The sequence below is a fragment of the Oreochromis aureus genome, linkage group 23, assembly GCF_013358895.1.
Source record: "Oreochromis aureus strain Israel breed Guangdong linkage group 23, ZZ_aureus, whole genome shotgun sequence".
In the NCBI taxonomy this organism is placed as follows: Eukaryota; Metazoa; Chordata; class Actinopteri; order Cichliformes; family Cichlidae; genus Oreochromis; species Oreochromis aureus.
Genome location: NC_052963.1, coordinates 19,253,556 through 19,265,606, shown reverse-complemented (window position 1 = coordinate 19,265,606; position 12,051 = coordinate 19,253,556). Strand labels below are relative to the sequence as shown.

The following is a 12,051-nucleotide window of genomic DNA, read 5'->3' as shown; positions in this document are numbered from 1 at the left end:
GAGTTCTTTTCAAGACGACAGCAGGAGGGAGAAACATTGCAAGAGTTTTCGCATGCTCTTATGTGCCTCATGGACAGAGTTGCGAAACAGTCCCCTCATGTTCTGCTGAACAAAGATGTGTTGCTTAGAGACCAATTTGTTGAAAATGTGCTTGATTGTTTCTTACGTGAGAATTAAAACAGTATGTCCGCAGCCACCCTACTGCCACCTTGATGGATGTTCGTCATGAGGCTATATTATGGGAGCGTGGAGGTATGCCAGGGGCGGAGGGATAGAAGTTACTCGGTTCCCCCGGCGCTAGGCTTCCAACACACTGTCCAGGAGGTCCCTTTTAGAGGTAGTCCGCAGGTATTGCACCCTATGCCTCTGAAATACGGGAGTTAAAAGAGATTCTTAAAAGTCAGCAAGAGCAGTTGAATCAGCTCATAAAGAGTCTTGCTGCTTTGAATAGTGCTTCCACACCATATCCTGCCTCACGTAATAAGGCTGTCATTTGCAGACGGTGCCAGAAGGTTGGGCATTTTGCCAGGGAGTGCCCTGGTGAGCCCACAGTCATGCCTGTGCAGTCAGCTGGTACAGCAACGCAAGCCAGTTTGAGTAATGTCGTTTGTTCTTCCATGCAGGAAAACTTCCACCCCTGAACCATTGAGCCGAGATTCAGGTGGGGCATCCTAGGCTCAGAGTTTGTATTACCTGACCCGTTGCCGCAGGTTACTGGTGGGAAACCAGTAACTGGTAGGAAACCAGTAACCCCGCTGTCAAAACCATCACTTCACCCCTCTCTGGGTACGCATTGTCTGACCTTCAGATGTTGCAGGAGACTGACCCCGTGATCCGGGAGTTTCTGCCCTTTTGAGGCGGAGGCGGGGCCCTGACGCTAAGGAGCGTGGTCGCACTTCAAGGCTGGCCTCGGGTTGGTCAGGCAATGGAGTAGGCTAGTGGGGCGGAATGGGGTGTTATATCGGAAGGTCTGTCATCCAAGGAGAGGAGAGACACTGCAGGTATTGCTGCCAAAGTCCCTTCAGGGTCAAGTTTTGCAACATGTGTGCCAGGAGCATGGTCATCAGGGTGTTCGAGCACGGTAGATGTGGTTTCTCAATGGTGCTACTGGGTAGGGATGTATAGAGACGCCCAACGGTGGTGCCAGGAGTGTGAGCGATGCCAGTCGGCTCAAGATGCACCAACCCAACCGAAGCAAATCCTGTAGCTGATTGGCGAAGAAGCGCCACGACCAGCAAGCTAAGGATGCTCCCCTGCGAGAAGGTCAGTTGGTCTATCTGAAGAAAGTTGGACTCGGAGGTTGTGATAAAAGTAAGGGTGCTATGAGTTCATTGGCGATAAAGTGCTAAAGGCCCTCACCAAAATGGGTCCATGTATACTACTGCCCCTGTAGAAGAACCGATGCACGGTGGCGAGTGGTTTTATTGGTCTCTGAACCTATTCCAGCCCCAAGCAGTTGCCAACAAAGACCAGAGACTCCTAGCCCTCGTAGGTCAGATGAGCTAGAACCCTCAACGCCCTCCGCGAGGTCGGCCTGCCCTGACCAGCTGCCAGTTATGGCTGGTGTTCATAACGATATAGCCCCTTTACGCAGGACTAATCGTGGTAATGCTGGGATGCACCCAAATCCGCACCATTTGCCCCAGGCAGCAGGAAGTAGAGCAATAGAGGCCGTGAACTCACAGGCACCTGTGCCTACTACAGTTACCCTGTTTAGACCTTGGCAGTGAGTGTCAATCGTCGGGACGACGATTCAAATCTCGGGGTAGATTGTAGTGAAGTAGATTTTGGGTTGGGATGTTACATGATGTCCCTAAACGCACCACTGACATCCACACCTTTCAGCCGACAATTACCTGGCTATAAGAAACAGCTGCGCTTCACTACTGGGAGAAGGCATTTGGCAGTCTTGGCAATCTAAGGTGGCTGCAGCACTAGGCAGTTGAGCTCCACATATCTCTTAGGAAAGCTACTCAGTTGCCCTTAGAGAGTGGTAAGTGCGACTTTTGTTTATTATACTGTGGCATAGTAGGGTGGACTTTTGACTACTGTTTTCCTCTTTTGTTGCAGGTGTATATTATACTGCTGCTGTCTTGTCAGATGCCGCTTTGTTTGTTATGCACTACTTTTATAAAGTATAGTGATTTGGGATGTGGTTTTATGTAGATCTTTTATTGATTGTTTAATGTTTTATCTTTTCCTTTATTGCTTTAGTGGAGGTGCGGCCGCTTGTTCAGAGGCTAGGCACGTGAGGTGGAATCCTCCCGATGCATGCGAGTGTACACACCGGGCATAGGCAGATTGCACCCTTTAGAGTTTAGTGTGAGTGAGGTTTGCTGTGAAATCACACGGGTGAGTAATTGGTGGCACCCTTGGGCACTCCTCCCTGTAGGTTGCCTCCTCAAGTGGCCGGTCTCCACCATTTTGTTTAGTTGCTGCTTTTAATATATTGTGCTTGTTTTAGGGTAGCATTGTGGCAGGGAGTATGTTGTTTTAATTATTGTTTGGTAATAAAGGGTTTTAATTTATTTTACTCTCTTACCCCTGCTACCCTAGGTGCCTTTTTAATCTTTTAGTTATGTTTTAGTAGTTTTTCTTAATAAACTTTGCATTATAAACTCCCTTTGTCTCACCTCTGCCTTTAAATAACGAGTCTGTGGGCTTTGGTAGCCAATACAATCTTCTCATTGGCTAGAGAAATCTTTCCTGGGGTTGTAGCGCCCTCCCCCAGGTGGCGTTGTCACTACTTTAGTAACCGTCCCCGGTTATATCTTATTTCCGCGACACCACATTAACAAATTCATGTGGAAGCTTTATTAATACATAGTTGGATCTTAATTGTTATTTGGATTAAGAGTAAAAGAGGCATCCACAGAGGAAGCAACTAGCATGGTGATCAGGGACCGATGAATGTTAATAATGTGGTAATGATGTGGTAAATAAATATGAGGGTTACCTAGGCAACTATAGCTTTGAATATCCAGTACGGATCCACCTGTAGACAGTATAAAGCTGCGTCCACACTGGAATTTGAAGCCGGGTGCTCGTGGACATGCTAGGCTTTGGTTGCCTAGGTAACTTTCTAATTTCTTTACTACCAGGTCATATGTCAATCAGTGATATTCGTTATCCTCATTGATCGTAGCTTCAGTCGCTCACCTGGAAGTAGGGAAAGGTTTCTCTCGGATCCTGCCAACTTCCTGTCCTTAGCGCAATTTCCAGTTTGAAGTTGTGGGATTCATTTTCAGTAGAAGCTAGAAAGACCAGTGTAGCTGTCCTGGGATGGTACCCATTGATTCTGAGAACTCGAGTTGACCAGTTGTGCCCTAACCATGTTATTGTGTTGTAATTGGATTTGACATAGGAGGTGTGGCTCTTACTTTGACATGAGTATAAACTGGATTATCCATCTCTATGGGCTCACTCACCCGAAATCAGTAACTGAGCTCATAAACTCATCAGGAAAGTGTTTTGTGAGGTCGAGCCCAGAGACTTTATAAAATCACAAGTCTTTTTGCTACCATTTTTCCATTGGCTTCACTTTTCATATCCACACTTTCCTTTTATATCATCTATGGCTCACCTGTCACTGACAAAGCCATGCCAGTTTGATTTAAAGCTTTATAGCTTTTTAAGTCCAAGAAGTAAAGTTTGATTTGAATTTAGCCAGCCTTCCGGGGTGCCATTTAGCTCACCGGGTTAACCAGGTGACCCATATGCAACGAGGCTACCCAGATTTGAATGCACTGTGTGTCTTTGCACTCCTGTCATCTCTCAACTGTTCCTAGCTTAATAAAGGAAAAAAAAAAACCCACAATCTTCCCTTAAAGGCCTTTTCCTCAGAAGATTTTCATATTGTTCCCTGGAAGTCCCCTTAGAGTCACTTGACTTGTGCACTCACTGTCCTCTTACCCAGAATGAAATTTAAAGTTGAAGGGCTGCTGTGTTGACACAGTGGAGGACATATTTCATGCAAAGTCACAGGGAGGCAAATCCGGCAAGCAGGGCCTTCAACTGCCGTAACAGTGGAAAGCTCTTTGACATATTCACAAATGTCAGGCAACAATTTTGTCCCGGTCATGTACCTAACCTGATGCACTGCCTTCAGGCTTGGACATTGTGTGCTTTCCCACCGAAAAACTGTTGTTTGGTCTTTGGGTGAATTTTAGCTCTGTGGTAAACAGCTAATTATTTAAAGATGGGGATTTCCAAGATTTTTTTTTTTTTTTGCAGGATTTTTATTGTTTGTGTCCATTATGTGAGACGATGTATGAAATCCCAAAATACAATGCAAAAGTCATTGGTATTGTAGTTATATGTTTACCATAAAGGTGAGAGAAAAGTGGGATCTTCCTAACGAATGCACTTGTCTACGCCTATGCAAGAAAGGTGAAGCTGAGCTCCATCTGTGAAGAGTGTGAAAGTTTTAAAAATAAAATAAAACTGTGAGCAAGTTTGAGGCCCAAGCTGAAATTAAAGGGGAAGTGGTAAGAAATAGGTGCACTTGCTAGTCAGAACCAGAAATACTCAGAGATAGTACAATGTCAAACGACAACGTGCACGACTATATAGAGCAGGGGTGAGCAGTTAATTTTCCCAAGGGGCTGCATGAGAAACTGGGACTGTTGTGGAGGGCCGTCCACAACGAGGGCCCTCCACAACAGTCCCAGTTTCTCAAAGCTAATTACTCACCTTTGTTTTTAAACTGTGCACAATGCCGCACATCTGAAACACAGTTTGATTACTGGGGAATTTGATAGTAACAGCTTCATTCAGCTGTTAAATATTTTACAGTATTTGGGAAATGGTTGTCCTCAGAGTCAGAACAGAAAAAAAGCCATTTAAATATGCCACGCCTGATTCCTAGAATAATGTACAGAAGGAGCTGGAGGTGTCAGAAGGAGTTTAGGTGGCTGCTCTTGAAGTCTCTCTTGTTCTTGACATTTTATTCCATACAACCAGCCTGCACTGTGCATCGCTTGTTCTTCTTTCTTTACTTTGTGTTTATATTTGTTGCAGTCTCTGTTGCTCTCTTAAAAAATAGATTTTTTTTTTCATTTCAAGTTGACTTGTACCAAGATAAATAAAGGATCTTATAACAATACAAAAGTTTAACCTCATCTGTTAGGGCATGCTCAGTGTGACTGATTGATGGTGAGGAGCATTCCAAATCAAAACCTTTTAGGGAGGGATCTAAAAATAAGGAACCTAAAGAGGAGATCGACCACATTTAAATAAGGCATAGGTATCCTCGTGCAAGATACTGAACCCCAAGTTGCCCACAAGAGTGAGTGAGTGAATGCTAGACAATGTTGTCCAAGTAACAGTCAATACAGGACAATCTTTCACACTCGTGCTGCACAGCCCCTGGACAATGTTTAGTAAAAGACTCATTGAACCATGATGCACCACTGAAAATCAGGAAACTCCACGTTATCACACCTGGACTATTTTTTAGAATACTTTTACTAATCACTATACAGCAGATAGCATTGTTTTAACTTTTTCTAAATTTAACATTACACTTAATTATTTTTACTTGTTCTTGTTTATTTAGTGTTTAAATTTTCTATCTTTCATGTTCATATTTGACATAAGTAACCCCCCTGATTCTGATTGTGATCAGGGGTAGACTAAAAGTGCTGCATGAACGTGTAAGAATGGGGGGATGAGGCTTCTCATAAAACTTTTTTTTATAGTGGCCAGTTTTCCTCACAACTTTCATGCCATTAGCATACATGAGGGGGAGAGTTTTAAAATATGATACAGCTGTGATTTAATCATTATCCATGAATGCAGCTTTTAATAAAGAAAGAGAATAAAGTCCCACCCAGCTCTAAACCCCTAACCCTAATTGAGTGCTCAATTAGAGTGGAAAAGCACTTTATAAGTACCACAGATAGTAATTAAGTTGATAGTAAGTTACAGAATAATTTATGAAAATATCAAAAGCTCAAACGTGACTTAACAAATAAATAAAATGTCACAATCTATGCCACCTTCTCTGACTAAACACCCCAATGCCAACGAGTCTCACAGACGAACAATTTGCAGAGGACATTTTTTGCAGTGTGCATCTGTGCGAGCGTGCCCGCATATCTGTGTGTGCGTGTGTGTGTGTGTGTGTGTGTGTGTGTGACTGTGTCAGCGGAGCATTGATGAACTCAGCACAATGTTGAATGGGACTGTTTTGGCAGCTGAGACAGCGAGGCCGAACCTGCGGGTCAGAGATAAACGCCCCTCGCAGCTCTGAGCCGGCGAGAGGACGTCCCATCAGAGACGGAGGGAAAGCAGAGAAAGGCAGCTCGCTGAGGGCCCGGCAGCTGACGGGGTTGCAGGTTGAAATCCCAGAGCTGTGCAGGACGCTCTTCTCTCTCTTTTTTATTAACAACCACATTGATAGATAGTGCTTAATTAACAGCACCATCACTCTCCCCCTCACATGTATGCTAATGACACGAAAGTTGTGAGGAAAACTGGCTGCAAAAATAAAGAAAGTTTGCGTGCGTACTTGGTGAGGCTGCATGAGAAACAAAGGCTTTCGAGAGAGTCCAAAGTACAGGTTCACATTCTCGTCTTCTTAGACAGATGCAAGAGATTACAATTTGTTGGAAGGAAAAGGGCAATTAAAGTCATGTTTACTTTTAAAGGTCATCGTTTTGATCTTTTTCTTCTCATTTGATGACTCACCAGAAGGTTGAGAAACTGCTGAACATAAATGAACTTGAACCTGCGATGCAGTCACCAGGAAGCGGCCTAATCACCGTGAGGAAATGATAAGGTTGGTGCTTGATGGTTGCAGCAGGAAGCCAGGCGGAGGTGACCGCTGCGTTTAAACACGCAAACCTGCCAAGATTCAATCTACACTTGTTCTACCCCCCCTCTCGCCCCCTGCCAGTGGCCTTCTCAAGATCAGAAAAAAGGCCTTGGAGAATCACTGACAAGAAGCTTGGTGCTGCATTTAGGAAGGAAGTGAGACTACGCTACGATGGGCAGACAAAGGCTAGTACTTCACTGACTCAAAATGACTGCGCTCAGCAAACCCTGTCAAGGCAGGAGCGATGCGTTTCTACAGCTTCTTTTCTGCTCAGGTATCCTTGAGATAGACGTTTCCAAGGTTGCTGGTCTGCACATGTGCATGACGTCTTTCCTGCCTTTCAGGTTTGACACAAAAAGGGGAATTTCTGCTTTGGCGATCGGTCAAGTTTCAGATTATTACTAGCTGCCTTATTAATGTTGAGTAAAGCTGTAGATGGAAGCATCAGGCTTTGAATAGCAAAGGTTTTTCCCACCTCGGATCCTGTTAGTGAAATGAGGAAGCTCAGAAAGGTGGCAGAAGTTCAACTCTTGCTCCTGCAAAACTTTCATTTATTTATTTATTTATTTTTAGGTCATCCGCATGTTTCCCTGATTTCAGTGAGCCCTGGATGTTTTTGCTCACTTTGCGAACACGGACTGAGACACTGCAGTGCACCGTCTGACAGATCACTGATAGCAAATCTCAAAGAAAACAATACGCAGAGGCGACCTCATCCTAGCTGGTTTCCAGACCTCTGAATTTAATCAAGCTCTAAAGGAAGTATTAAAGTAGACTTATTAAGCTTTTGTTTAATGTTAAATATGGCTAAGGATTTCGGATAATGAGGAAAACACACAAGTGCAAAAATAAACTGATATCACTTCAACATAGATTTCTCTATATGGTCATGCACTCCAGGCAAAGCACTGAGTCAAGCTATGGTATGCTTGATAAATATATGATCATATTCCCCCGAAAAGTCTCCTTACAAATGATTAACAGCATTTCCTGTCCTCAAAACCAACAAATAAGCAACTGTACAATCATCATTTATACTGGCAATCATCTATACAATCATCTGGAAATTCATCTGCATTAGCAGGCAAATTAATATTAGATAAACAACAGGCCTGATTTTATTCCTCCAAAACAAACAAAGGTACTTTCAGAAATCAAATGCTCAGCAGATGTTGACCCTAGTTTTTCATCGACATCTGGCCACGCTGTCTTCACTAGAAATACAGATAGGCCCATGAACTGCTGGACAAAGATTTTGCCTCTATACGCCAGCATAGGGGATTTTAGATCAGTTAATCAAAATTGTATTGAATGGCAGACTTTTGGCTTTAATTTAAGTGGTTAAACAAAGGTTTTGCATTAACTGTTCAAAATTTTCAGGCATTTTTATAAACAGCTGCCCATTTTCAGAGCCTTAGAAGTAGTTTCATGGATTAAGTCTACAAAATATCTGAAGTTGGTCCAAAGTGTTGGATTTGTATTTTATAGCTTTTCACTGGAACTCTTAATATGAAGTTCAAAGAGATGTCAGGGAAAGAGAGGGAGGCCATCATTAGGTCCCAAAAAGTAGCCAAATTAATCAGGTACATTGTTGAAAATAATAAATGACTTGCTCAGCAAAAGTACCAAATGACCACACAAGACAACTAAAGTGATCACAGAATTATTTCCATGGAAAATACAAACTTTGCAACTTCTAACCAAGACAAAAACACTCTTGAGGAGGTATGAGGCATTTGATTATCAAACACTACAGCCAAGAGACCACTCAGTGAATGAAAATATAGAAGGTAAACCACCAGTTCCACTCAAGAACAGGAAGTCCAGATTATACATTGAGAGGAAACATCTAAATAGATCTGCCCAGTTCTAGAAGGAAGTCTTTGGATAGATGAAACCAAGAAGAAGTTGTGAAGAGAATAGGAAAGAAGAGTAGGAGACAGAGATGCATAACACATTATCTGTCGAACATGGTGGAGGTGATATTATGGTCTTGACGTGTATGGCTTCAAATGGAACCAGGTCACTAGTTTTTATTAATGATGTTGATAGAAGAAACACAAGGAATTCGTAAGTGTACAGAGCTATACTCTCTGCTTAGGTTCAGCCAAATGCTAATGCAAATGGATAATGGCCCAAAGTAAACTGATAAACCAACCCAAAGAGTTGAATTTCAATGAAACAAAAAGGGATATTTTTCAATGGCCTGGTCAGTCGCCAGATCCCAACAGAGCACGTTTTCCGGTTATGAAATCCAAACTGAAGGCAGGGAGTCCCGCAAACAAATATAAGCAAATTAACACCCACACTCAGACACCAGCTAAGAAGCACGCAAAACAATTAAGTGAAAACAAAATGGCAATTCAGAGTATTGTTTTGGCAAAAACATCCTGAAAGGACAGAAAGAAATGGACCTTGAAACAGTAGCGCCTTTATAACTGTGGAGCACAAGATTGGAGTTAAACCGAGCACCTCCAAGGTACAAATAATTGCGAGGGTGTAACAGGGCGCTGTTGAAAATCTGCATACCTCCACTGCAAATTTCTCCTCTGTAAATAGCATTTAGAAAAAGCCAACCCTGTGTGCAGCAAATAAAGAACCACAAACATGTTTGCAGGAATAAATCTGAAGGCCACGGAGGCTGCATTGCATCTTTCATCTCCACGTTAGAGAGAGTGGATTTGCCTTTCCATCACGAGGACAACACAAACTAACGCGCCGAGAATGGGGCGAGGGGTTTGATCTTCCCTGCAGAGAGAGTCCGTATCCGAGCAGTTAGCAAAATGAATTGAATCAGCGGGATTAACGGCACCTGTAAAGACCTGTCAGGTAGATTTACAGGCCCCACTGATAAGCTGGCGGTGAGGGATAAATACGCCCGGTGTCCCATCGGCTGCCAGCCAGTCAAAGAAAACCATCAACCCCTCCCACCGCCTCTCTCCTGGTCTCTCTTTCGTTTCCCCCAGAGCTGCAGACACCTCCACCTTTGATAAGGTAATAACATCAGTCTTGACTCTGGCTGCAGAGGTGAAAGCTGACGGCAGGATGGTGGAGACACGCTTTCAGGATGATGAATGCAGTCAAAACAGACAGACTGTGTGTGTTGATGCCTGTTTGGATATCAAAGGTGAACACACTCTGGCTGTCTGGGGAGGCGGGGGGACTCGCTATCAGGGAAATGTCGGCTTCTCTGAAGCCTAAAAAGTTGCTTGTGACATGCAATTCTCCATTTTAGTGGTGTTTTTAAAAGGTTTTCTACCACTAAAAAAAGGCCTGAACCCAACTGAGGGTCATTTAGTTATTATCATTTTGCCTGAAGAAAATAATATTGAGAACTGGGTTACAAACTGGGCTGTTGTAGTTGCTACCAGGGATAACAAATGATAGAAATTTCGGGGTTTAAAGACTATTATTGTGTCTGTTTAAATATTTCTTTAGGCTCTATTTTACACTTGTGGTCAAGTTTATATCATTGGCATGAATGTCAGGGTAATTTTGTGCTTTTAATGTTTTCTTTGGACTGTTCTTTTTCCTGGGTGGAATAATTGTATGCCATACCATCAGATCACAATGGCGGCCATCAACAAGCTTCTGGTATAATTCTGGCTGATATTATACCACTTTTCTTGGAAGAATTTGTGAAGTTAATTTAAATTAGTTGGTTTACTGGCACAGACCTGGCTTTTAAGTGCAGTCCACACATTTTTAATAGGGTTGAGGTCAGGGCTTTGGTAAGGCCATTCTGTTTTACTTGTTCCAAAACCAGTTTTGATGTGTGTTTGGGATCATTGTCCTGTTCTGTACTAGTTTCTGTCTAGCTGTTGATTTGTGGTGAAGTTGAAGAATTTGCAGGTAGTCTTCCTGCTTCATTATTCCATCCACTTTGTGCAATGTACAGAACCACTGGCAGCAAAACAACCCCAGAGCATGATGCTATCACCACCATGCTTGACAGCGTGTACAGTGCTGAAAGCCTCACCTTTACTCCTCCAACGTCTAGTCATTGTGGCCAAATAGCTTTAACCGTCTTTCTCGCATCTGACCATAACACATTACTGCAGAAGGCATTTGACTTGTCTATCTTGGCAGCTGCAAATTTTAGTCAAGCTTGAAACTTGTATTTAAGATAGTTTGAACTGATGATCTTAGAGTCTGCAGATGTTTAGAAAAGACTTCAACAAAGCTTCATATTTTGTGTAAATCTATAATTCTATTTCTTTGATCTTCACTGAGTTCCTGGACTTTCCCATTGTTCTGAATATTGATCAATCCAATGAGTGCTATCAAACAAGTCATTTCTATGTTGCATAGAGAAACTACTAGATGTAGTCAATGATGATCACTAATGAGAACTTAATAGGCCTTGTCAAGTGAAAAGACACTGTAGAACCTTCAGCACCACTTATTAAAAGATTGTTAAAAGATCATTACCGGTCCAAAATTACCACGACATTCAAGCCTACGATAAGTGGATGTAAACCTCTGTACACAACTATAAGTTTTGCTTTTGTTGAATGGAGGACAAGCAGAACACTGAGTATTTGGGCACATTTTCCCCAAATCTTTAAAGTAACTAGAAGCTTTTTCACCATACAAGCTAAAAAAAAAAAAAAATCTCTCCTCAATGCATCATGTTGAAATGTTTCCAGAAGACTTACCTCTGCATAAAATATGAAACACAGTGCTGTGAGAGCGTGACAATTAGGAGTGACTTTAACTTTTCATAGATGAACACCAGCCCTGTCGAAAGCCAACTCCTGCTCCATCAGTCACTCTGAGGTCATGTGAATCAGTGACAAGCTGCAGGGAAACTTTGCACCGACGAGCTCAAGGGTGTTTCTCTTCCCAGCTCGCTATGCCCTCTGCACTGGAAAGTGGTGAAACATACACTTCACAGGAGTAAAGAAACTTAAAACTTATTTTTAAAAGGTTTGGTGAGACTGTGAAGCAATTTTGTGTTTCTATCACTAATCTGTGAACAGACTGTAACCTAAAATATGATAATTCCAGATTTTATCATAAAGCACCTAGCCTGAATTTCAATCAATATCCAAAGGACGTGTCATTTAAGGACCTCAGATCCCTAGCGTGAAAAAGACCTGCTAGCAAATGATAGCAAATGTTTAGCTAACATCAGCCACATTAACATTGTCTAGTCAAGCTAATATGGCCAAATAAAAATGTAAATTAGTGTGAGGGAAAACTAGAATCAACATCTTTCATGTGTTTGTAGC

At 42.5% G+C, this 12,051-nt stretch overlaps 1 long non-coding RNA gene across 1 annotated transcript in view; it reads right to left on the bottom strand.

Moving 5' to 3' along the window:
* LOC120436069 overlaps nucleotides 1-11,568 on the bottom strand; it is a 44,085-nt gene extending 32,517 nt beyond the window's left edge. The window contains exon 1 of the long non-coding RNA XR_005610098.1: nucleotides 11,476-11,568. This is a non-coding gene — a long non-coding RNA (uncharacterized LOC120436069). The remainder of the gene's footprint in view (nucleotides 1-11,475) is intronic.
* Between the last annotated feature and the right edge of the window lie 483 nt (nucleotides 11,569-12,051).